This window comes from Oncorhynchus gorbuscha, linkage group LG09 (genome assembly GCF_021184085.1).
Source record: "Oncorhynchus gorbuscha isolate QuinsamMale2020 ecotype Even-year linkage group LG09, OgorEven_v1.0, whole genome shotgun sequence".
Classification (NCBI taxonomy): domain Eukaryota; kingdom Metazoa; phylum Chordata; class Actinopteri; order Salmoniformes; family Salmonidae; genus Oncorhynchus; species Oncorhynchus gorbuscha.
In genome coordinates, this window is record NC_060181.1 from 54,237,399 (window position 1) to 54,264,505 (window position 27,107).

General features: G+C 41.2%; 1 protein-coding gene across 2 annotated transcripts in view; it reads left to right on the forward strand.

The window, feature by feature from the left end:
• LOC124043770 (inactive dipeptidyl peptidase 10-like) overlaps positions 1–27,107 on the forward strand; it is a 340,940-nt gene that overhangs the window by 249,909 nt on the left and 63,924 nt on the right. The gene's annotated exons all lie outside the window — the stretch shown is intronic.

Sequence of the window (27,107 nt, forward strand, 5' to 3'; positions counted from 1 at the left end):
TTTGTGGTTTTCATTCATATTTAAACATGATTAGGCTGAATACAGTGTTGTGTGTAAATGAGGTAATAACTTTTTGTCATACTGTATTTTACCGTGTTCTTTCACAACCATTAACATTTGGGTAACACTTTACATTGTGTTGCCCTTATTACTATGCAACTACACAGCAATAACTGCAGTAACATAGTACTTATAGGTGTTGAAGGTTGAAGCGCTTTCAGTTATTACACAATCGGAACAAGCAAAGTGTAATTACACATCCACTTGCTGAAGGTTATTCCACATGTGTAATTACTGATGTTATTACACATTTTCTTGTTCCACTAAGTAACTAATGTTTTATAATAACACATTTGAAAGTAAACTGTGAATTACCATGTTAATAACTCAAAACAAAATCTGACCATTGTTACATGTAACTAAAAGGTGCCATTACATTCCGCTAGCAAATGTGCAACCTTTGGACAATAAAATGTATTATTGACGCGGAAGATTAAACTACCAATGAGACATTAAACTGTAACATCTTATGCTTCACGGAGTCGTGGCTGAACGACGACAACATTAACATACAGCTGGCTGGTTATACGATGTACCGGCAGGATAGAACAGCGGCATCTGGTAAGACAAGGGGAGGCAGTCTATGTATTTTTGTAAACGACAGCTGGTGCACGATATCTAAGGAAGTCTCGAGCTATTGCTCGCCTGAGGTCGAGTATCTCATGATAAGCTGTAGACCACACAGCCTACCGAGAGATATTTCATCTGTATGTTCACACACCACCACAGTCAGAGGCTGGCACTAAGACAGCATTGAATGAGCTGTGTTCCGGCATAAGCAAACAAGAAAACGCTCACACAGAGGTGGCGCTCCTAGTAGCCAGGGACTTTACTGCAGGGGACACTTAAATCCATTTTACCAAATTTCTATCAGCATGTTAAATGTGCAACCAGAGGAAAAATAACTCTGGACCACCTATACTCCACACACAGAGACTCATACAAAGCTCTCGCTTGCCCTCCATTTGGCAAATCTGACCATAATTCTATCCTCCTGATTCCTGCTTACAAGCAAAAATTAAAGCAGGAAGCACCAGTGACTAGATCAATAAAAAGTGATCAGATGAAGCAGATGCTAAACTACAGGACTGTTTTGCTAGCACAGACTGGAATATGTTACAGGATTCCTCCAATGGCATTGAGGACAACACCACATCAGTCATTGGCGTCATCAATAAGTGCATTGATGACTTCATCCCCACAGTGACCATACGTACATACCCCAACCAGAAGCTATTGATTACAGGCAGCATCTGCACTGAGATAAAAGCTAGAGCTGCCGCTTTCAAAGAGCAGGACTCTAAACCGGATGCTTATATGCAATCCCATATGCTCTCCAATGAACCATCAAACAGGCAAAATGTCAATACAGGGCTAAGATTGAATTGTACTACAACGGCTCTGACGCTCGTCAGATGGGGCAGGGCTTGCAAACCATTACTGACTATAAAGGGAAGCACAGCCAATAGCTACCCAGTGACACAAGCCTGCCAGACGAACTAATCTACTTCTATGCTCACTTCGAGGCAAATAACACTGAAACATGCATGAGAGCAAATGCTGTTCCGGAAGGCAGTGTGATCACGCTCTCTGCAGACGATGTGTGTAAGACCTTTAAACAGGTCAACATTCACAAGGCCGCAGGGAAGGACAGATGCACTGACCAACTGGTGTTTTCACTGACATTTTCAACCTCTCCCTGTCCGAGTCTGTCATACAAACATGTTTTAAACAGACCACCATAGTCCCTGTGCTCAAGAACACTAAGGTAACCTGCCTAAATGACTACCGACCCGTAGCACTCACGTCTGTAGCCATGAAGTGCCTTGAAAGGCTGGTCATGGCTCACATCAACACCATCATCCCAGAAAACCTAGACCCACTCCAATTTGCACTCCACACTGCCCTTTCCCACCCGGACAAAAGGAACACCTATGTGAGAATGCTCTTCATTGACTACAGCCCAGCGTTCAACACCATAGTGCCGTCAAAGCTCATCAATAAGCTAAGGTTCCTGGGACTAAACACCTCCCCCTGCAACTGGATCCTGGACTTCCTGATGCGCCGCCCCCAGGTGGTAAGGGTAGGTAACAACACATCCACCACACTGATCCTCAACACAGGGGCCCCTCAGGGGAGCGTGTTCAGTCCCCTCCTGTACTCCCTGTTCACTCATGACTGCACGGCCAGGCATGACTCCTACCCCATCATTCAATTTGCAGATGACACAACAGTGGTAAGCCTGATCACCGACAACGACAAAACAGCCTATAGGGAGGAGGTCAGAGACCTGGCCGTGTGGTGCCGGAACAACAACCTCTCCCTCAACGTGATCAAGACAAAGGAGATGATTGTGGACTACAGGAAAAAGAGGACCGAGCACACCCCCGTTCTCATCGACGGGGCTGCAGTGGATCAGTTTGAGAGCTTCAAGTTCCTTGGTGTCCACATCACCAACAAACTAACATGGTCCAAGCACATCAATACACTCGTGAAGAGGTCACGACATAACCTAGTCCCCCTCAGGAATCTGAAAAGATTTGGCATGGGTCCTCAGATCCTCAAAAGGTTCTACAGCTGCACCATTGAGAGCATCACTGCCTGGTTGCAACTGGTTGCATCACTGCCTGGTATGGCAACTTCTCGGCCTCCGACCGCAAGGCACTACAGAGGGTAGTGCGAACGGCCCAGTACATCACTGGGGCTAAGCTGCCTGCCATCCAGGACCTCTACACCAGGCGGTGTCAGAGGAAGGCCCTAAAAGATTCCAGCCACCCTAGTCATAGACTGTTCTCTCTGCTACCGCACGGCAAGCGGTACCAGAGTGCAAAGTCTAGGTCCAAGAGGCTTCTAAACAGCTTCTACCACAAGCCATCAGACTCCTGAACGAACATCTAGTCAAATGGCTACCCAGACTATTTGCAGTGCAAATAGACCCATCCTACGAGGACAAGCCTCCACCCTGGACTTCCCAACCATGTGTTAGTGCTTCACTGACCCTGTAAGTGGATTTTGTTGGGGTTCATGTGTATATTCTGCCTCTGTATGTAATAGGCCTTTGGTACTGTTTAACTACTGCGTAATTACTACCTTGTGTTTATGCATTTGTATATAGCCTGTTGTGTTCATTGTGAGCTATTAGCCACTGTATTGCTTGTCACTGTACAATGATGTAGTTATTAGCCTTGCTATTACTACAGTAACATTGCAATTGCATTGTTATTACTGCCTTTGTAGCTATAAGTTGTACAGTGTCTGATACATTCTCTCTCTCTTCTTTTCCTAGAGAACCACTATACACTATTCACTACCACTAGTCTCCTCTTTCTTTTTGCTGCGTATGTGTGTCTGTTCAGTGTATGGAAATAAAGTGTTGAAATAAATTGTATCCCTGGCTCCTACCCATTATTTATGTCCTCTAACAGGCACTGGAACAGTTGTACATATAACTTAAACCGGAACCTCTTTTGGATACCACCAAATGGTGGCGCTCTTTTTCACTCAGCTTCATAGTTTGAAAATGTAATAGAAACATTAATAATAGTAGTAGGCTCCATCAATACAATAGTAGTATAACAAATATATAAATGGAACTGTAGTCTTCCTACTTCAAAATATAAAAGGTAGGTTTTTATATCTATAGTATCAATGCTTTTTGGAAGCTTTTAAACATTCAAACCAGCTGATGAACGGCACGGCAGTTGTAGATGAGGATCTACCTTGTATTAGCTTTTGAGGCAGAGGATGCTGTAGAGTAGACCCCTCCCCTGACCCTCCTTGGAAGATATTTTGATTTGACAGGACAGGACAAAGTTAGCTAAATGGATGACACAACCGACAATACAAGAACGCTTTGTCTAAGAAAAAGCATGGAATGCTGTCACATCTGTCCACGGAGCACCAGATATGTTTTGCCAGAGATACTGTATATCAGTGGAGGCTGGTGGGAGGAGCTATGTTTGGCCAGAGATACTGTATGTGAGTGGAGGCTGGTGGGAGGAGCTATTGGAGGATGGGCTCATTGTAATGGTTGAAATTGAATAAATGGAACAGAGTCAAAATGTGTTTATTTTTTATTTAACCTTTCAGTGGAGGCTGGTGGGAGGAGCTATAGGAGGACGGGCTGATTATATTGGCTGGAATGGAATGAATGGAATAGTAATAGACCCGTCAAAAGGGTATGTTACTATTTAAAAAATGCAAAAAAAAATCAAAAACATGTTTGGCTCCTTTCCATTTATTCAATATCAGCCATTACATGAGCCCATCTCCTATAGCTCCTCCCACCAGCCGCCACTGATATACAGTATCTCTGGCAAAACATATCTGGTGCTCCGTGGACATATGCTACATCATTCCATGCCTTTTCTTTAGACAAAGCGTTCTTGTATTGTGGGTTGCTGGGGTCGTACAGCAGACCTTTTGATAGGTCCGTTACTATTCCATGAATTCAATTCCAGCCATTACAATCAGCTGTCCTCCTATAGCTCCACCAGCCTCCACTGAAAGGATAAATAAGAAATGATTTTAAAAAACCAAACACATGTGTGACTCCATTCCATTTATTCAATGTCAGCCATTACAATGAGCCTGTCCTCCTATAGCTCTTCCCACCAGCCTCCACTGAAAAATAAAACAATTTCGTCCAGGGGAGGGTCATGTAATTTGTAATCATTTAAATGTCATATTGCTCAGGATTTGATAAATAGTTGCTTATTATAGTATCTCATGTGTGCACAATAATTATCCAGAGGAGAATGGGAGAGGGTCATGCTTTTTCATATTCAGTCAGGTGGTGGGGTTTAATATTTTTTGTATTATTATTCCAGGGGAGGGTCAGGTAATTTGTAATCATTTAAATGTCATATTTGTCAGGATTTGGCCAGGGTTGTTCCGGTTTTTGGTCACTAGATGCCCCCATTGTGCCTTTTGACCTTTTGTTTTCCCTTGATCCCCATTATTATTTGCACCTGTGCCTCGTTTCCCCTGATTGTATTTAAACCCTTTATTTTACTCAGTTCTTTGCTCTGTGTTTGTATGTTAGCACCCAGCCCTAGTACTCTGTGAACTCTTCTTGATCCCGGTGGACTCTCTTGTGGAATTCTGTTTTTTGTTCTTGTTTGTTTGTTTTTGAGTATCTTTTGAGGCTTTTTGCGCTATACCTTCCACCTTGTGGATTTACCTTTTTGTCTTGGAGGATTACCTTTGTTCTTGTGGAATTCCTTTTGAGGTTGTGGAGTTACATGTTTTCCTGAAGAACTTCACTTTTTACTTCATTAAATACACCGTCTTAAGTACTGCTATGTCTGCCTCATCTTCTGGGTTCTGCTGACTATTCGTGGCTCAGTTGGTTTAGTGACTGTTTCTCACTCCGGAGACCCGGGTTCGTAACCGGGTCCTGACAGAAACACAGAGCCAGAAATGAACCCAGAGGCAGCCAGTTCCCAGGACCTTGTTGCCTTGCAGTCCCACCACCAGGAGACTGTCCAACGCCACGAAGCCGCCCTGGTTCAGCAAGAGGCCTTAATGGCTAGACATTCTCATCTTCTGTCGGAGATGCTGACTTCCATAAAGCAGATATCTGATCGACTTACCCCGGCAACAGTTCCCGTCCCAGTTCCTCAGATTCATGTACCCATGGCAGTTAACCCTCTGGCTGAACCTCGTCTTCCACCTCCCCAACTGTTCTCAGGTGATCCAAGTGCTTGTAAAGGGTTTCTCACCCAATGTTCTCTCCTTCGAGCTGCAACCCTCGCGTTCCCCACCGACCGGTCTAAGATCGCATATATCATCACCCTGCTGTTGGAAAAAGCCCTGGCCTGGGCTACTGCTGTGTGGGATGCCCATAGTTCCTGCTGTGCCAGCTACTCTGCCTTTGCTGAGGAATTCAAACGAGTGTTTCAAGGCCCAAGCAGTGGTCCTGACTCAGCCAAACAGCTCCTGACTCTCCACCAAGGTCGGCACAGCGTGACGGACTATGCCATCCAGTTCCGCACGGTGGCAGCAGCGAGTGGCTGGAACAACGAGGCGCTCACGGTGTGCTTTCTGAAAGGCCTTTCCGACACTATCCAAGATGAACTGGCCACTCGGGAACCACCGGACAAACTTGAGTCCCTGATCAAGTTGGCCTCACGCATTGACCAGCGTCTGAGAGAGAGAACTCAACCGTAGACCTCTAGCCCCTATCCCAGCTCTGAGTCCCCACCTTTATCCTCGCTGGTTCCACCGGAACTCATGCAGATTGGACGCATCTCCCAGGCTGAGAGAGACCGCCGGATGAGGGAGCGACGCTGTCTATATTGCGGCAAACCGGGCCATTTCCGTTCCACGTGTCCCGGACTCCAGGGAAACGCTCTGTCCCGTACAGACCGGGGGAACTGTAACGGGAAACATAACCTCCTCCCATCCGTCCAACTCCCGTCTGCTCATTCCAGTCATCCTTTCCTGGGACAACCACAAGCTTCACCTTCAAGCCTTGGTAGACTCTGGAGCCGCAGGTAACTTCATGGATGGTGTCTGGGCGAAGGAGAATGGCGTTCCCTCTGAACCTCTATGTGACCCCATGAGGGTTACTACATTGGTTGGAAGCCCTTTGGGATCTGGACTTGTCACTCATGTCACTACCTCCTTGCGACTTTCAGTTTCACAACACCAGGAATTGATGAACTTTCATTTGATCTCCTGTTCCGAGTTCCCTCTCGTCCATGGATACCCCTGGCTTCACAGCCATAACCCTCACATCGACTGGTCTGTGTGCACTATCAAGCAGTGGGGTCCTACGTGCCAAGCTACTTGTATTTTTCCGAATTCCCCGAGTTCTACTCCCGAGTCTTTAGAATCCATCGACCTGACCCGAGTTCCCAAGTGTTACCATGACCTCAAACTGGTATTTAGCAAACAGAGGGCCACCATGCTACCACCCCATAGACCTTATGATTGCCCCATCGAACTGTTTCCGGGCACTTGCCCCCCCAGGGGTCGTATCTTTTCCCTATCTCCACCCGAACGAGCTGCTATGGATACCTACATCAAGGACGCTCTGGAAGCAGGAAGCAGGCCTCATGCGTCCATCCACCTCCCGGGCGAGAGCAAGGTTTTTCTTTGTGGCCAAGAAAGACGGTGGATTACGTCCTTGCATCGACTACCGGGGACTCAATGCCATAACCGTCCGTAACCGTTACCCGCTACCCCTTATGGCCACAGCCTTCGAGCTGCTCCAGGAAGCAGTTGTTTTCACTAAGCTTGACCTGCGGAACGCATACCATCTTGTGCGGATCAGACCTGGTGACGAGTGGAAGACCGCTTTCAACACGCCTACTGGTCACTATGACTACTTGGTGATGCCCTTCGGCCTGACCAACGCCCCAGCGGTGTTCCAAGCGCTCATAAACGATGTGCTTAGGGATATGCTTAACATATTTGTGTTCGTTTACTTGGATGACATTGGTTTAGTGACTGTTTCTCACTCCGGAGACCCGGGTTCGTAACAGGGTCCTGACAATATTGCTCAGGGTTTGATAATTAGTTGCTTGTTGTAGTATATCATGTGTGCTCATGTGTACACCATTTGAATTTGGAATTTGGAAAAAGCCACGGGATGGTTTTTTCATACTCTCAATGCTGTTGAAACTACAGTATTTCTTTGAAGTTTGTTTTATACATTTGAATATTTCTAGTTACTTTTTAAAGGGATGTATCAAGAATAAAGGAAGTTAGAGGTAGTTTCGAGGGCCAATGTTAACTAGCATTACATATACTAAACAAAGAAATTAAACACAACATGCAACAATTTCATTGATTTTACTGAGTCCCGGTACATATGAGAAAACCTGAATTAATATTTCTTAACACATTGCTATTGTACAAAAAGGCAGGAACAACACACCCAGTTTCTAATCTAAATAACTAAATACAAGACAACATGAATGTGCCTGATAACCAGTCAACCCAACGTAAAATTTAAATCCAGTCACTTTAAAAATACATCAACCAGAAAACATACAATGCAATACAACATATCAAAAAGTGCAGCTATTTATAAGCGCCTGAAACAAACTAAATAAGAGAATTGAATTCACACAGTAATACCAATTTTGTTAATTCAAGTTTTCATCAGTCGTCACACCACTACTGGCGTCAGTGACCCCAGGACTTCCTTGAGAATGTCTCCTCATCAAATTGACACAGATAAGGTGTTTTTGGTCCCTGTGATAGCCCACAGATGGTCTGCCATACAAACAATGTCAGAAATCGGGATTGAGTCAACACGCTGTGCATCGGTGCCAGCACGTTGCCAGTCGTGATTATCACTTTCTCTAATTCTTCCACTACACAGTCTTTGTGCTAAAAACTGGAAGTCTATGGGTATCTATTAGCATGCTAGCAGATACCCATAGACTTCCAGTCATTCTGCAAATGCTAGTTAGCTACCTTTAACTTACTGGGTACAGAGACATAACAACTGTATCCACGAGTCCATCTGACTTTGGGGAAGTAGATAAAGCACCTCATTGCCAAAATCCCAAAGTATCCCTTTAAGTAAATACCTGCAGTAAACTTCTGTAATATGTTAAGAGAGAAAGAAGATCGCATTCTTCATTTCACCTGTCACATAATTTTTCATTATAAGGCTTACTTGTAGTCTCTAGTCATATACTGTTTGTTTACAAGCCCACAACGATAAGAGACTGGAGCCTTGTGAGTCACTAACGTTGTGCAGCACGCGCCAGGTGATCTAGCTACAGTATGGAATTCACAACTAAATGTTTGCCAACTAAATAATTTATAACTATTAAGTTAACTGTCTGATGTGCTAAAATTCTCTGCTAACTAGCTACTAAATTAGCAAACCAAATGCACAACATTTACATTTGGTTTGCTAATTTAGTAGCTAGTTAGGTATCCAGCTAAGTGGTTCGATTCTTTCAAAATAAAGCTTCAATTGGTAACAGCAAAGAATTCCCTTCTGGATCAGGAGCCTTGTTTTTTATAAATATAATTGAAACTTGTGTCACATTATGGTAAATGGGGAAATAAGTATAGCCAGTTGTAATTGTAATGGCTTAGCAGATAATAAGAAACGATGATCAGTATTTACCTGGCTAAAAGAGAAGGAATATAATATATGTTGTTTACAGGAAACATTCAACAATTTTAGATGTTAGAAGATTTTTAGAAGTTTTGTGGAAAAAAGGACTGGGGGCAAAATATATTTCTCCCATGGGCAAATAAATTCAAAAGGGGTGATGATATTAATTAAGTCATTTTGATCCAAATGTGCAAATTGTCCAAACAGATCATCAAGGTAGATGGATTATTTGAAATATGTTAATGGACAATAAACAGATATGGCTTATTAACCTACAGTGGGGCAAAAAAGTATTTAGTCAGCCACCAATTGTGCAAGTTCTCCCACTTAAAAAGATGAGAGAGGCCTGTAATTTTCATAATAGGTACACTTTAACTATGACAGACAAAATGAGGGAGAAAAATCCGGAAAATTACATTGTAGGAATGTTAATGAATTTATTTGCAAATTGTGGTGGAAAATAAGTATTTGGTCACCTACAAAGAAGCAAGATTTCTGGCTCTCACAGACCTTCTTTAAGAGGCTCCTCTGTCCTCCACTCGTTACCTGTATTAATGGCACCTGTTTGAACTTGTTATCAGTATAAAAGACACCTGTCCACAACCTCAAACAGTCATACTCCAAACTCCACTATGGCCAAGACCAAAGAGCTGTCAAAGGACACCAGAAACAAAATTGTAGACCTGCACTAGACTGGGAAGACTGAATCCACAATAGGTAAGTGGCTTGGTTTGAAGAAATCAACTGTGGGAGCAATTATTAGGAAATGGAAGACATATAAGACCACTGATAATCTCCCTCGATCTGGGGCTCCACGCAAGATCTCACCCCGTGGGGTCAAAATGATCACAAAAACGGTGAGCAAAAATCCCAGAACCACATGGGGGGACCTAGTGAATAACCTGCAGAGAGCTGGGACCAAAGTAACAAAGCCTACCATCAGCAAGGGCATTGAAGATGAAACGTGGCTGGGTCCTTCAGCATGACAATGATCCCAAACACACCGCCCGGGCAATGAAGGAGTGGATTCGTAAGAAGCATTTCAAGGTCCTGGAGTGGCCTAGCCAGTCTCCAGATCTCAACCCCATAGAAAATCTTTGGAGGGAGTTGAAAGTCCGTGTTGCCCAGCAACAGCCCCAAGACATCACTGCTCTAGAGGAGATCTGCATGGAGGAATGGGCCAAAATACCAGCAACAGTGTGTGAAAACCTTGTGAAGACTTACAAGATTTTGACTTCTGTCATTGCCAACAAAGGGTATATAACAAATTATTGAGATAAACTTTTGTTATTGACCAAATACTTATTTTCCACCATAATTTGCAAATATATTTTCTGGATTTTTTTTCTCATTAAGTGGGTGTACTTGCACAATTGGTGGCTGACTAAATACTTTTTTGCCCCACTGTATATGGCCCAAATAATGATGATCCAAGCTTCTTTGAAAATATGTATGAGAATGTATCAACTCTACAAGCAACACAAACTCTATTATTACGGTGGGGGATTTTTAATACGGTTTTAATAAATACCTCTATGGAGCGTAAAGGAAATCACACTACAAACTATCACCCTCAGGCACTTCATGAATGTCATGGATATATTGGAATTAGTGGATATATGGAGGCTTAAATACCCTGACCTAGTGAGATACATGGCAGAGGCTTAATCAAGCGAGTCATCTTGATTACTTTCTTAAGTCATTCTCTCTGGCAGAAAAAGTTTTTAAAGTGTTGATAGGGGACAGAATGCAGTCGGATCATCACATAATTGACATATATATTAATCTTACAGAAAGAATTCCCACGTGGGCAAGGATATTGGAAATTTTATCATAGCCTACTGGATGACAACTTGTTTATAACTAGGACAAAATCATTTATAACTGGCTTTTTCCGAAATAACATAGGTACAGAAGATCCCCTTATTGTATGGGACACTTTTAAATGTGCCTTTATAGGCCATGCAGTTCAGTACTCATCTATAAAACAAAAGCAAGTAAGATCAAAAGAGTCCATATTAACAAAGGAAATTGAAGGACTAACAGTACAGTTAGATAGCAATAAAAACTGTACCATAGAGGAAAATAATAAGGTAGAGGAAAAACTAAAAGTAATGGCGGAACTTATTCAAGAAAGATCCCGTCTAATATTGTCACGTTCTGACCTTAGTTATTTTGTTATGTCTTTATTTTAGTATGGTCAGGGTGTGAGTTGGGTGGGTTGTCTATGTTAGTTTTTCTATGATTAGCTATTTCTGTGCCTGGTCTGGTCTGATTCTCAATCAGAGGCAGCTGTCAATCGTTGTCCCTGATTGAGAACCAGAGAGCCTGTTTTCTATTGTGTTTCGTGGGTGATTATTTTCTGTCTTTGTGTATGTCACCAGACAGGACTTTTTCGTTTCGTATCATTCTCGTTGTTATTTTTGTTTTAGTGTTCTGAGTTGAATAAATATCGCCATGAACACGTACCAAGCTGCGCTTTGGTCCGATCCTTGCTACTCCTCGTCAGAAGAAGAGGACGAGCGTTACAAATATATTATAAATATAAAGCAAACTGGATGGAATATGGGGAAAATGCAACAATTTGTTTTTCAATCCTCAACATAGAAATGCTACCAATTTTTTATTGAAACTTGTTACAAATGATGGAGTCACGCATGATTCACCAAATGCTATTTTGAAAGCAGAAGTAAAGTACACTGCTCAAAAAAATAAAGGGAACACTTAAACAACACAATGTAACTCCAAGTCAATCACACTTCTGTGAAATCAAACATTCCACTTAGGAAGCAACACTGATTGACAATACATTTCACATGCTGTTGTGCAAATGGAATAGACAACAGGTGGAAATTATAGGCAATTAGCAAGACACCCCCAATAAAGGAGTGGTTCTGCAGGTGGTGACCACAGACCACTTCTCAGTTCCTATGCTTCCTGGCTGATGTTTTGGTCACTTTTGAATGCTGGCGATGCTTTCACTCTAGTGGTAGCATAAGACGGCGTCTACAATCAACACAAGTGGCTCAGGTAGTGCAGCTCATCCAGGATGGCACATCAATGAGAGCTGTGGCAAGAACTTTTGCTCTGTCTGTCAGCCTATTATCCAGAGCATGGAGGCGCTACCAGGAGACAGGCCAGTATATCAGCAGATGTGGAGGAAGTCGTAGGAGGGCAACAACCCAGCAGCAGGACCGCTACCTCCGCCTTTGTGCAAGGAGGAGCAGGAGGAGCACTGCCAGAGCCCTGCATAATGACCTCCAGCAGGGTGCAAATGTGCATGTGTCTGCTCAAACGGTCAGAAACAGACTCCATGAGGGTGGTATGAGGGCCCGACGTCCACAGGTAGGGGATGTGCTTACAGCCCAACACCGTGCAGGACATTTGGCATTTTCAAGAGAAGACCAAGATTGGCAAATTCGCCATGACGCCCTGTGCTCTTCACAGATGAAAGCAGGTTCACATTGAGCACATGTGATAGATGTGACAGAGTCTGGAGACGCCGTGGAGAACATTCTGCTGCGTGCAACATCCTCCAGCATTACCGGTTTGGCGGTGGGTCAGTTATGGTGTGGCGTGGAATTTCTTTGGGGGTCCGCACAGCCCTCCATGTGCTCGCCAGAGGTAGCCTGACTGCCATTAGGTACCGAGATGAGATCCTCAGACACCTTGTGAGACCATATGCTGGTGCGGTTGGCCCTGGGTTCCTCCTAATGCAAGCCAATGCTAGACCTCATGTGGCTGGAGTGTGTCAGCAGTTCCTGCAAGAGGAAGGCATTGATGCTATGGACTGGCCCGCCCATTCCGTTCCGAATCCAATTGAGCACATCTGGGACATCATGTCTCGCTCCATCCACCAACGACACGTTGCACCACAGACTGTCCAGGAGTTGGCGCATGCTTTTGTACAGGTCTGGGAGGAGATCCCTCAGAAGACCATCTGCCACCTCATCAGGAGCATTCCCAGGCGTTGTAGGGAGGTCATACAGGCACGTGGAGGCCATTCACACTACTGAGCCTCATTTTGACTTGTTTTAAGGACATTACCTCAAAGTTGGATCAGCCTGTAGTGTGGTTTTCCACTTTAATTTTGAGTGTGACTCCAAATCCAGACCTCCATGGGTTGATAAAGTTGATTTCCATTGATGATTTTTGTGTGATTTTGTTGTCAGCACATTCAACTATGTAAAGAAAAAAGTATTTAATAAGAATATTTCATTCATTCAGATCTAGGATGTGTTATTTTAGTCCTCCCTTTATTTTTTTGAGCAGTGTACTCTAAGAATATGTTTTCATTTCAGTCTCATCCATCTCCACTAACTGACGCTAATTGTACATAATTTTCTCCTATAGATAATGTAACATTAACATATTTTTAGAAAGACTTATGTGAAGGCCAGATTACAGAGGAGGAACTTATCGATGCAATTAAAGCCTTCAAGGCTGGGGAAACTCCATGGCTGGATGAAATACGAGTGTAAGTATACCAAACTTTTTTGATGTACTCAGAGGACCATTAGAATGTTTTAACCATTCCTATATAAATGGTAGATTATCGGACACGCAACAGGAAGGTCTGATTTCATAATTACTAAAACAGGATCCAAGTGGTGTATATAAATCCAAAAATTGGAGGCCTCTTACATTTCAGTGTTGTGATGCAAAGATTCTAGCTAAATGCTTGGTGCATAGAATCAAAAAGGTATTGTCAGATATTATTCATCCAAATCAGTTTTTTTACATAGAAGATACATAGGAGATAATATAAGACAAGTACTGGAAACAATAGAATACTATGAAATATTGGGGATACCAGGGCTGGTTTTCATAGCGGATTTTTAAAAGGCTTTTGATAAAGTATGACTGGAGTTGTAAGGGTTTTCCTGTGGTGAAGGAGAAGCGGACCAAAATGCAGCGTGGTGGTTATTCATGTTCTTTAATAAAGGAACTAGACATGAAATAACTAACAAAACAATAAATGTGCGAAAACCTAAACAGTCCTATCTGGTGCAAACACAGAGACAGGAACAATCACCCACAAACACACAGTGAAACCCAGGCTACCTAAGTATGATTCTCAATCAGAGACAACTAATGACACCTGCCTCTGATTGAGAACCATACTAGGCCGAAACATAGAAATACCCAAAACCTAGGAAAACAAACATAGACTGCCCACCCAACTCACGCCCTGACCATACTAAATAAATACAAAACAAAGGAAATAAAGGTCAGAACGTGACAGGAGTTTATAATAAAATGCTTAGAATAATAAAATGTTTCAGAATCTCTTAAAATGGGTTAAACGTTATGTATAGTAACCCGAGGTGTAAAATAGTAAATAAATTCTACATCTCAGAAAGTTTTAAACTGTCAAAAAGAGAAAAACAAGGTTGTCAACTACTGGCATATATATTTATGTTTGCCATCGAAATCTTAGCTGTTAAAATTAGACCCAACAATAATATTAAGGGATTATAAATCCTTGGCTTAAAAACAAAGGCGTCATTGTGCGCTGATGATTCATGTTTTCTTTTAAAACCACAATTAGAATCCCTCCACAGCCTCATAGAGGATATCGATACTTTTGCTAACCTAATCTGGATTAAAACCAAATTATGATAATTATGATAAATGTACTATATTACGTACTGGATCACTAAAAAAATGCTACTTTTACATTATTGTGTAGTTCACCAATAAAATGGTCTGACGGGGATGTAGATATACTCGGTTGTCACGGTTTTCATGTGGTGAAGGAGAGTCGGACCAAACTGCAGCGTGTATATTGCGATCCATGTTTAATCAAACAACGTAAACACGAATAAGCACAAACACTACAAAACAATAAACTAAACGAAAACAGCCTATACATGTGTCAACTAACACAGCACAAGGACATCAAGACACTCAGGACAATCACCCACAATACAACCAAAGAATATGGCTGCCTAAATATGGTTCCCAATCAGAGACAACGATAAACACCTGCCTCTGATTGAGAACCACTTCAGACAGCCATAGACTAACCTATAACACTCCACTAAGCTACAATCCCACTATCTACACACCACATACAAAAACCCATGTCACACCCTGGCCTGACCAAATACATGAAGAAAAACACAAAATACTACGACCAGGGCGTGACATCGGTATACAGATCCAGAAAGAAAGAAATGATCTCACTCCAATATATTTGTATAGAAATAGATAAGATCTTGCTACCATGGAAAGGAAAATACCGGTCTATTTGTGGAAAAATCACCCTGATTAACTCTTTAGTCATATCACAGTTTACCTATTTGTTTACGGTTTTGCCTAAACCTAGTGACCTGATTTTAAAATTATATGAACATAAAATATTCAATTTTATTTGGAATGGCAAGCCCGACAAAATGAAAAGTGCCTCTTTATATAACAAATATGAATCCGGATGGCAGAAATGATGAAATATTAAAGCATTAGACCTCTCAATAAAGGCATCAGTCATACAAAAGTTATATTTATATCCAAAATGGTTCTCTAGTAAATTGGTATAAATGTCTCACTCACAAGAATGGCCTTTTCCCTTTATTCATAATACAACTGCTCACTTTCGTTTTTGTTATGGCTGAAAATGAAATAATCTCCAAAATATATATATATATTTTTTAACAAGCATTAGAAAGTTGGTTGCAATTTCAGTTTAATCCACCTGAAAATACAGAACAAATAATGCAACAAATATTGTGGTTAAACTCGAATAAACTAATTGCAAAAAATATATGTATATATATGAAATGTTTAAAAAAGGTATCATTTTTGTAAATTAGATCATAAATAGGACTGGTGGAGTTATGTCACACATGCAGCTAACACATACATTTGGAAATGTCTGCTCTACCCAAAATTTCAACCAACTAATTGTAGCATTACCACAAAAATGGAAGAGGCAAGTAGAAGGGGAAAAGGTAAGGAACCTGTCTGTTGGCCCTGCATTAAAGAACATAAATGGTTAAAGAAAAATGTGATGAATAAGAACATACCAATTTCTTTTAAGGACCAAAATATTGACCGCTGTGCCATATACTGTAAATCGCAAAGTATTTGGGAAGAGATTTGATGTACCTATTCCATGGCACATAGTTTATTAATTGACATGCAAAACAACACTGGATTCAGAACATCATATTTTTCAATTGAAATGTTTATAAAAAATGATTGCAACCAATAGAATGTTATGTAAATTGGGGCTGCAATATTCCCAGCTCTGCGGTTTTTGCAGTGAGGAGGCAGAGTCATTAGATCATTTATTTTGGTACTGTCCACATGTAGCATGTTTTTGGTCAAAGGTCCAGGAATGGCTGAAGGATTGCAACATTTACCTACAACTAACACTGCAGATAGCAATACTGGGTGATTTGAAAAATCACAGTCAATCATTCAATGAATAATAATGATTTTAACAAAAATGTATCTTTAATTTACAATCTGAAGAAACTATGAGAATAGAACAGTTTAGTACTTTTGTGAAGCATCACAGCACAGTTGAAAAATATATGGCAAATAGAAATCCAAAATGGATGGTGTTAAGAGATAGATGGAAGGGGTTGAATGGAGCTGAAGGGTGGGACTAATAACAACAAGATAACCAATGTACAACATACGTGGTCTGTAAAATGTATATAGGTTCGAAATAGCACAGTTACAAATAGAAATCAAACTGGATGGACAACAGAAAGAGGAAGGACTAAAATAAAAAAAATATAACTATTGTAAAATATATTGTGTCTGTACAATATGGATAAACTGAAGGTAGAAGCCTAAGTATTATTGTTTATTAGTATACTACAATTGGGGGAGAGGTGATAGGGTTTATGTTTGTATATGTATGTATATATGTATGTGTATGTATGTATATACAGTTGAAGTCTTAAGTTTCCATACACCTTAATCAAAACATTTAAACTCAGTTTATCACAATTCCTGACATTTAATCCTAGTAAAAAGACTGTTTTAGGTCAGTTGGGATCACCACTTTATTTTAAGAATGTGAAATGTCAGAAAAATAGTAGAGTGATTTTTTTCCAGCTTTTATTTCTTTCATCACTTTCCCAGTGGGTTTGAAGTTTCCATACAGTCAATTAGTATTTCGTAGCATTGCCTTTAAATTGTTTAACTTGGGTCAAACATTTCGGGTGGCCTTCCACAAGCTTCCCACAATAACTTGGGTGAATTTTCGCCCATTCCTCTGGACAGAGCTGATGTATCTGAGTCAGTTTTGTAGGCCCCTTGCTCGCACACAATCTTTCAGTTCTGCTAACAAATGTTATATAGGATTGAGGTCAGGGCTTTGTGATGGCCCATCCAATACCTTGACTTTGTTGTCCTTAAGCCATTTTGCCACAACTTTGGAAGTACTGTATGTTTGGAGTCATTGTCCATTTTGAAGACCCATTTGCAACCAAGCTTTAACTTACTGATGTCTTGAGATATTTCTTCAATATATCCACATAATTTTCCTGCCTCGTGATGCCATCTATATAGGAAAGTGCACCAGTCCCTCCTGCAGCAAAGCACCCCCACAACAGGATGCTGCTACCCCCCCGCAGTTGCAAACTGTAGTCTGGCTTTTTTATGGCTGTTTTGGAGCAGTGGCTTCTTCCTTGCTGAGCGTCCTTTCAAGTTATGTAGATATAGGACTCGTTTTACTGGTGATATAGATACCTTTGTACCTTTTTCCTCCAGCATCTTCACGAGGTCCTTTGCTGTTGTCCTTGGATTGAATCGCACTTTTCGCACCAAAGAATGTTCATCTCTAGGAGACAGAACGCGTCTCCTTCCTGAGCAGTAACGGCTGCATCGTCCCATTGTGTTTATAGTTGCGTACTATCGTTTGTACAGGCGTTTGTACGTAACTTCAGGCGTTTGGAAATTGCTCCCAAGGATGAAACAGACTTGTGGAGGTCTACAATTTTGTGGAGGTCTTGGCTGATTCCTTTTTATTTCCCTGTGATGTCAAGCAAAGGGGCACTGCGTTTGAGGGTAGGCCTTGAAATACATCCACAGGTACACTTCCAATTGACTCAAATGATGTCAATTAGCCTATCAGAAGCTTCTAAAGCCATGACATCATTTTCTGGAATTTTCCAAGCTGTTTAAAGGCACAGTCAATTTAGTGTATTTAAACTTCTGACCCACTGGAATTGTGATACATTGAATGATAAGTGAAATAATCTGTCTGTAAACAATTGTTGGAAAAATTACTTGTGTTATACACAACGTAGATGTCCTAACCAACTTGCAAAAACTATAGTTTGTTAACAAGAAATTTGTGGAGTGGTTGAAAAACTAGTTTTAATGACTCCAACCTAAGTGTATGTAAACCTCCGACATCAACTGTATATATTTACACCAAAAATACATGAGGGATTGGAAATGATGCAGACAATTACATTGATGGAAGCAACAGTTGGCCTCCGACAGCTTTTAAATGCTAGTAAAACTAAATGCATGCTCTTCAACCGATGGCTGCCCACACCCGACAGCCCGACTAGCATCACTACTCTAGACGGTTCTGACTTGAATATGTGGACAACTACAAATACCTAGGTGTCTGGTTAGACTGTAAACTCTCCTTCCAGACTCACATTAAGCATCTCCAATCCAAAATTAAATCTAGAATCAGCTTCCTATTTTGCAACAAAGCCTCCTTCACTCATCCTGCCAAACATACCCTCGTAAAACTGACAATCCTACCAATCCTTGACTTCGGTGATGTCATTTACAAAATAGCCTCCAAACCTACTGGTTTCAGGTCATCAATACATCTTCGCTATGTAAAGCCCGACCTTATTTCAGCTCACTGGTCACCATAGCCCACCTGTAGCACACGCTCCAGCAGGTATATTTCACTGGTCATCCCCAAAGCCAACACCTCCTTTGGCCACCTTTCCTTACAGTTCTCTGCTGCCAATGACTGGAAGGAATTTCAAAAATCACTGAAGCTGGAGACTCATATCTCCCTCTCTAACTTCAAGCATCAGCTGTCAGAGCAGCTTACTGATCACTGTACCTGTACCCAGCCCATCTGTAAATAGCACACCCATCTACCTCACCCCAAATTGTTATTTTTGTTGTTGTTGCTATTTTGCACCCCAGTATCTCTACTTGCACATCATCATCTGCACATTTATCACTCCAGTGTTAATTGCTAAATTGTAATTACTTGGCGTAATAACAGCTGGCCACCAATCTGTGTGATGTGTCAGACTGGTATCAGCAATAATGCTGTGAAGCCATCGAAAATGTGCAGACATTTAGAAACAAAGCATCCACATCTCAATTATAAACCAAACAATCCTTTAAACAGAAAAATGCTCAACCAAATAAAATGCTGCATTATAATTTCACAGACGTGAGTTTACTGAAGGCTCCATACTTACAGACGGCTATATCGGTCTGCTAATACAGGACTAGTAAAGGCCCAGTGCACTACTTTGATGGGGTCACATCTGAGCAAAACTCAGCTCAAATTAAAGGATTACTTCTCCTCACAATCTGATCCACGCTCAGGAAAGCAGTAAATGCATAATCCATTCACCAGCACTGAAGAGACTCCGCTTGTCACTGGTTCTGAATGATCAATTATTGAAGCTGTCCTATGACCAAGGCCTGCGCTCTAGTTTTAATGAGATGTGCCTGTCCACATTTTGGCTGTTCAGCAGTGGAGAATACCTGCAACTCTGCGAGATGGCAGTGAAGACGTTAACCTCCTTTCATTCTACCTACTTATGTCAGACCAGCTTCTCCTCTCTTCCTGCAATAAAATCAAAATATCGCAACAGACTGACTGTTGAAAACACCTCTGGGGTGTCCCTGGCACAAAACAGTTGGCTGGCCTATACTGTAGGATATAGGCCTAGGCTGTACGAAGAGCATGCTCGGTGGACAGGGCCAAGTTATGTTTCTAAGAAAATATACTTACTTCCCGAGTTTTTGCACTTCTGGGATGGTGTATATAAAACTAAAATACACTGCATTACACACTGAAATGGATAGGCGTTTCCAATCATGAGCCTGCCCTGTTCTTGCTGATGTAACCGTTTTGTGCTGCCTAACCAATGACTATGCTGTGTATGGTGGCACTTCGGGAGGAGAGTCAATTTGTAAAAAACAAAACAAAAAAAATATATACTGTATGTGTGTGCGGACTAGGCCTATTGCTGTCCCGTTCAGCTTGAGAGAGAGCGTGAGGATGAAAAGGAGGACCGGAGGTAAGCTTGCTATTTGCTAGAATTTACTTGAATAAAAAACAATATGTTTTGTTGCCTATAATTAAGCTATTTATCAGAGTTATTGACCTCACAATAATCCATATTCAAGTAATTTACAAACATTACTACGAAGCAGAGACTGGTGCTGAAAGTAGGCTAACTTGAGAAGACCTAATCCATTTAAAAAGTCTAATTTAAATTTGACTTTAGGCTACCAACAACAAGAGGGCTTTGTGTTGTAACCTATTTCTTCCTATAAAAGAAATAAGAGGTAGATCTACCTATTTGACAGAATAAATTATAGTCTACTATCCATAGATTTTATTTGCCAATTTCTTCAGTCACCATGCACTCCTTAAATATCTCAGTGTCAGTGAAGAGCTTGGTGTGTTAAGTTAAATCCAGGGCATGAATTGAAGGGGTATGTGAGGGTATTGTGGCTTTTTTAAAGAAAATACACTACATGACCAAAATAGACATCTCATTCCAAAATCATGGCATTAATATGGAGTTGGTCCCCCCTTTGCTGCTGTAACAGCCTCTACTATTCTCTTCTGGAAACACGAGATGTTAGAACATTGCTGCAGGGACTTGCTTCCAATCAGCCACAAGAGCATTAGTGAGGTCGGGCACTGATGTTGGGCGATTAGGCCTGGCTCGCAGTCGGTCTTCCTATTCATCCCAAAGGTGTTTGATGGGGTTGAGGTCAGGGCTTTGTGCAGGCCAGTTAAGTTCTTCCACACCAATCTCTACAAACCATTTCTGTATTTGTAAGTCGCTCTGGATAAGAGCGTCTGCTAAATGACTTAAATGTAAATGTAAATGTAAATGTATGGATCTCACTTTGTGCAGGTGGGCATTGTCATGCTGAAACAGGAAAAGGGGCTTCTCCAAACTTGTCTCAAATTGGAAACACAGAATTGTCTAGAATGTTATTGTATGCTGTAGCGTTAAGATTTCCCTTCACTGGAATTAATGGGCCAAGCCCGAACCATGAAAAACAGCCCCAGACTATTATTCCTCATCCACCAGGTAGCGTTCTGCTGGCATCGGCCAAACCCATATTTGTCCGTCAGACTGCCAGATGGTGAAGTGTGATTCATCACTCCAGAGAATGCATTTCCACTGCTTGAGAGTCCAATGGCGACGAGCTTTACACCACTCCAGCCGACACTTGGCATTGCACATGGTGATCTTAGGCTTGTGTGCTGCTACTCGGCCATGGAAATCCATTTCACGATGCTCCCAACGAACAGTTATTGTGCTGATGTTACTTCTAGATTCAGTTTGGAACTCGGTAGTGAGTGTTGCAACCGAGGACAGATGATTTTTATGCGCTATGCTCTTCACCACTCGGCGGTGGCGTACTGTGAGCTTGTGTGGCCTACCACTTCGCGGCTGAACCATTGTTGCTTCTAGACGTTTCCACTTCACAGCACCAGCACTTCCAGTTGATTGGGGCAGCTCTAGCAGGGCCGAAATCCGACGAACTGACTTGTTGGAAATGTGGCATCCTATGATGGTGTCAAGTTGAAAGTCGCTGAGCTCTTCAGTATGAAGCATTCTGCTGCCAATGTTTGTCTATGGAGATTGCATGGCGGTGTGCTCAGTTTTATAGCCGAATCCTCTAATTTGAAGGGGTGTCTACACACTTTTGTATTTATGGTGTGGCTAAATGCATAGGCGTTCCCCTTGTTAACTTAAGATTTTGAAAAAAACGTTGTACCTGATTATATAATGCAATCTTTAACGACAATTTAATCCGCAGCTAGAAACAAGCTGTAAAATGCTGGGGAAAGACATGACTCCGATGCATATGACATTCAAAGTGTCATGTTTTGTCATTGATTGTCATGTCTTGTCCCTGTGCTTCCCCTTCTATTCGTTTCCCCCTGCTGGTCTTATTAGGTTCTTTCCCTCTTTCTATCCCTCTCTCTCCCCCTCCCTCTCTCCCTCTCTCTCTCTCTCTATCATTCCATTCCTGCTCCCAGCTGTTCCTCATTCGTCCTAACTACCTCGTTTACTCTTTCACACCTGTCCCCTATTTTGCCCTCTGATTAGAGTCCCTATTTCTCCCTCTGTTTCTGCGTCTGTCCTTGTCGGATCCTTGTTTGATGTTTGCTGTGCTGTGTTCTTGTTCTGTCGTGTTTTTGCCTTCTTCAGATGCTGCGTGTGAGCAGGTGTCTATATCAGCTACGGCCTGCGCCTTCCCGAAGCGACCTGCAGTCTGTGGTCGCATCTCCTGTTGTTCCCCTCTACTGACTAGAGGGTTTCAGTTTTCCTGTTTGGACTTTACCTGTGATAGTATCCAGGATTATCGTTTTTGTTAAAGACTGGAATAAACTCTGTTTCTGTTAAGTCGCTTTTGGGTCCTCATTCAATTGCATAACACAAAGGCTGCGCTACAACTTTAGAAGGAAAATGTACTTTGCTTGGGAAGTAATGGTTCTGTCACTGTCAATGACATTTAACATTTCAACAGGCTATTAAACAACGTACTACCTCTATATCAGTCAGGAGCAAGCAGGTAGCCTAAGAAGGAATTTAGGCTATATTATTATGATTTCAAGGCTATAGCCAGCCTTTTCAGAAATCAATTGTGAAGCATTTGTGACAAGCTACAGGCTGGCAGGAGCGTTCACTTCAAAAACATGCTTATAAATGCAGCATTTAGGCAAAATAAAATGACTGTATTGGTATTAAATAATAATTAAACAAAAAATGCCTTATTAGGCTATGTAGTCATTCTACAGTGCCTTTTAATTCACTTTTAGAATCACGAGTTTGGCCAATCGGGGGATCATGTGGTGAGCTATGCATGCCTAGTGCATTAATTTAGCCTAGCAGATGCTCTTATATTCCCATGCCCTAATCACAGTCAACACAAATGTTGTGAGCGTCTGCTAAATGACTTAAATGTAAATGTAAATGTGTGTAGCAACAATATTGTGGATTAAATTAGGAAAATTATAGTTTCCCAAATGAAAAAAAGTAGATGATATGAGGTGAGTTGTTAAACAAGGAATTGCTTTTTTCGCGAAATCATTGATGATCAGATACTCATGTTTTAACTGGTTTGGTTGCGCTAAATGTCTACCGTTGATAGACAACTTTAGCATGGTTCCAAACTTAGACTATCCTCTTTTTTAACAATAGCCTTTATAAAAATCTAAAGCTGCAGTATGCGCTCATTCATTGTCATGCTCAGTTGTGGTATTAAAAATGATTTAGCTTCTCTCCATTTATAAAAGGCCATTTTTTTCTCAGAACACAAGAAATATGATAGATTCATGCAGTGCTTTTATTATAATGGATATCTGTTCACCCTTGTCTGTGATTGTCTACGAATCCACAACCCTCTGGCTACTTTGCCATGTAGTGCTTACAAAACGAATAACAGCTTCATATCTAAGGCTTTGGTCTGTCCTATGAGTGAGGATAAACTGTAGGCCTGTTATCCGCTATCCACTTTATGTTTCAGTTATTTGTCTTTTTCAAGCGTTCAGGGAGGGTTGGGTAAAAAAGTATTTTAATAAAGGGAGGGCCATCTCTTTTCATTTCAGAGAAATCCAATTTTCCCCAGGCATCCCTCATTATAAATAACATACAGTCCCTTATCACTGCATTCCCGTTTGAATAGATTTTGATTGGAGTGGACCATCTTGCTTTGCCTTTTCCTCTCTGGTATTGTCAACAAAATCATTTGATGTGAACAAAAATTTGACCAGCAAAGTACAGACAGCTCGCCAGCCTCTGTTCAATTGTTGATTAGTGAACAAGGTTAATTCATTGAATGCAGATGGTTGTGAAATTTCTACTCAACTTCCTTTTTTATGTATTGAGAAATATGGTTATATAGTGGTTATATATGGTTATATAGTCAAATAGGCTACCTATATTGGACCCAAAGATAATAGATTCCTTGCAGAAGAGATTCTGCTTCCACGTGCAAATCTTTTTACTTCTCTGGTGTAGCAGGTAAAATTACTGTGCTGAGTCCTGTTCACGGTTTGCACATGCGTAATACCGGTGTCGTTCCTCTGTGAGAACAATGTAGTTACATAGGATGTACTTTTTTACATTTTTTTGTCATTTAGCAGATGCTCTGATCCACAGCCTTCATAATGTATTTATACCCTTCACTTACTCCACATTTTCTGTTACAGCCTGAAATCAAAATTAATTAAATAGATTTGTTTTTCTCACCCATCTACACACAATACACCATAATGTCAAACTGAAAACATGTATTTAGACATATTTGCAAATCTAATTCGCATACAGTACCAGTCAGAAGTTTAGACATACCTACTCATTCCAAGGTTTTTATTTATTTGTACTATTTTCTACTATGAAATAATCATGTCGTACCCCCAAAAAAAGTGTTCTTCAAACTAGCCACCCTTTGCTTTGATGACAGCTTTGCAGACTCTCTCAACCAGCTCAATGAGGTAGTCACCTGGAATACATTTCAATTAACAGGTGTGCCTTCTCAAATGTTAATATGTAGAATTTATTTCCTTCTTAATGCATTTGAGCCAATCAGTTGTGTTGTGACAGGATAGGGGTGGTATACAGAAGATAGCCCTATTTGGTAAATTACGAAGCCCATGTTATGGCATCCACAGCTCAAATAAGCAAAGAGACATTACAGTCCAATATTACTTTAAGATATGAAGATCAGTCAATGCAGAACATTTCAAGAACGTTGAAAGTTTCAAGTGCAGTCGCGAAAACCATCAAGCTCTATGATGACACTGGCTCTCATGAGGACCGCCACAGCAAAGGAAGACCCAGAGTTACCTCTGCTGCACAGGATAAGTTCATTAGAGTTACCAGCCTCAGAAATTTCAGCCCAAATAAATGCTTCACAGAGTTCAAGTAACAAACACATCTCAACATCAGCTGTTCAGAGAAGACTGTGTGAATCATGGTCAAATTGCTGCAAAGAAACCACTATTAAAGAACACTATTAAGAAGAAGCGACTTGCTTGGGTCATGAAACATGAGCGACGGAAATTAGACCGGTGGAAATCTGACCTTTGGTCTAATGAGTCAAAATTTGAGATGTTTAGTTCCAACCGCCGTGTTTTTGTGAGACGCAGAGTTGGTGAACGGATGATATCTGCATGTGTGGTTCCCACCATGGAAGCATGGAGGAGGAGGTGTGATAGTGTGGGGTGCTTTGCTTTTTACACCGTCAGTGACTTATTTAGAATTCAAGGCACCCTTAACCAGCATGGCTACCACATTATTCTGCAGCGATACGCCATTCCATCTGGTTTGGGCTTAGTGGAACCATCGTTTGTTTTTCCAACAGGACAATGACCCATCACACCTCCAGGCTGTGTAAGGGCTATTTGACCAAGAAGGAGAGTGATGGAATGCTGCATCAGATAACCAGGCCTCCACAATCACCCGACCTCAACCCAATTGAGATGGTTTGGGATGAGTTGGACCACAGAGTGAAGGAAAAGCAGCCAACAACTGCTCAGCATATTTGGGAACTCCTTCAAGACTGAAAATCATTCCAGGTGAAGCTGGATGAGAGAATGCCAAGAGTGTGCAAAGCTGTGATCAAGGCAAAGGGTGGCTACTTTGAAGAATCTCAAATGTAAAATATGTTTAGTTTTGTTTAACACTTTTTTGGTTCCTATTTGATTCCATTTGTGTTATTTCCTAGTATTGATGTTTTCATTATTATTCTACGATCTAGAAAATAGTAAAAATAAAAAATAATTTTGTCAACTTGACTGGTACTGTAGATTAAAAAATAATTTCAATATTTCAAAGGTGTTTCAATATTAGGAAGGTTTTTCCTAACGTGTGCAGTGTATATGTAATACAAAAGCTATAGAGACAAAGTTATAGTAAAAATAAAGAAAAACCCTTGAATGAGTAGGTGTGTCAAAACTTTTTACTGGTACTGTAAGTGTTCACACCCGTGAGTCAATACATGTACATATGGCAGCAATTACAGTTGCGTGTCTTTCTGGGTAAGTCTCTAACCTCTTGCGCCGAGCCATCCCGGATCCGGTATCGTGACTACAGCCTCAAGCTCATTACCATAATGCAACGTTAACGATTTCTAAAAATCGCAAATGAAATGAAATAAATATGCCTGCTCTCAAGCTTAGCCTTTTCTTAACAACACTGTCATCTCAATTTTTCAAAATATGCTTTTGAACCATAGAAAATCAATCATTTGTGTAAGTGTTGATGGCTAGCTTAGCATTTAGCATAGCATTTAGCACGCAACATATTCACAAAAACCAGCAAAGGAATCAAATAAAATAATTTACCTTTGAAGAACTTCAGATGTTTCAATGAGGAGACTCTCAGTTACATAGCAGATGTCCAGTTTTTCCTGAAAGATTCTTTGTGTAGGACAAATCGCTCCGTTTTGTTACTACACATTTGGCTACCGAAACGAACCGAAAATTCAGTCACCAAAACGTCAAACTTTTTTACGAATTAACTCCATAATATCGACCGAAACATGGCAAACGTTGTTTGAATCAATCCTCAAGGTGTTTTGTCACATATCTCTTCATTGATATGCCGTTCGTGGAAGCATGCTTTTTCTCAGAATCCCATGGAAAAATACCAGCAGCTGAGTTTTGCGCACCAATTTCCACGCAGGACACCGTGCGGACACTTGGCAAATGTAGTCTCTTATGGTCAATCTTCCAATGATATGC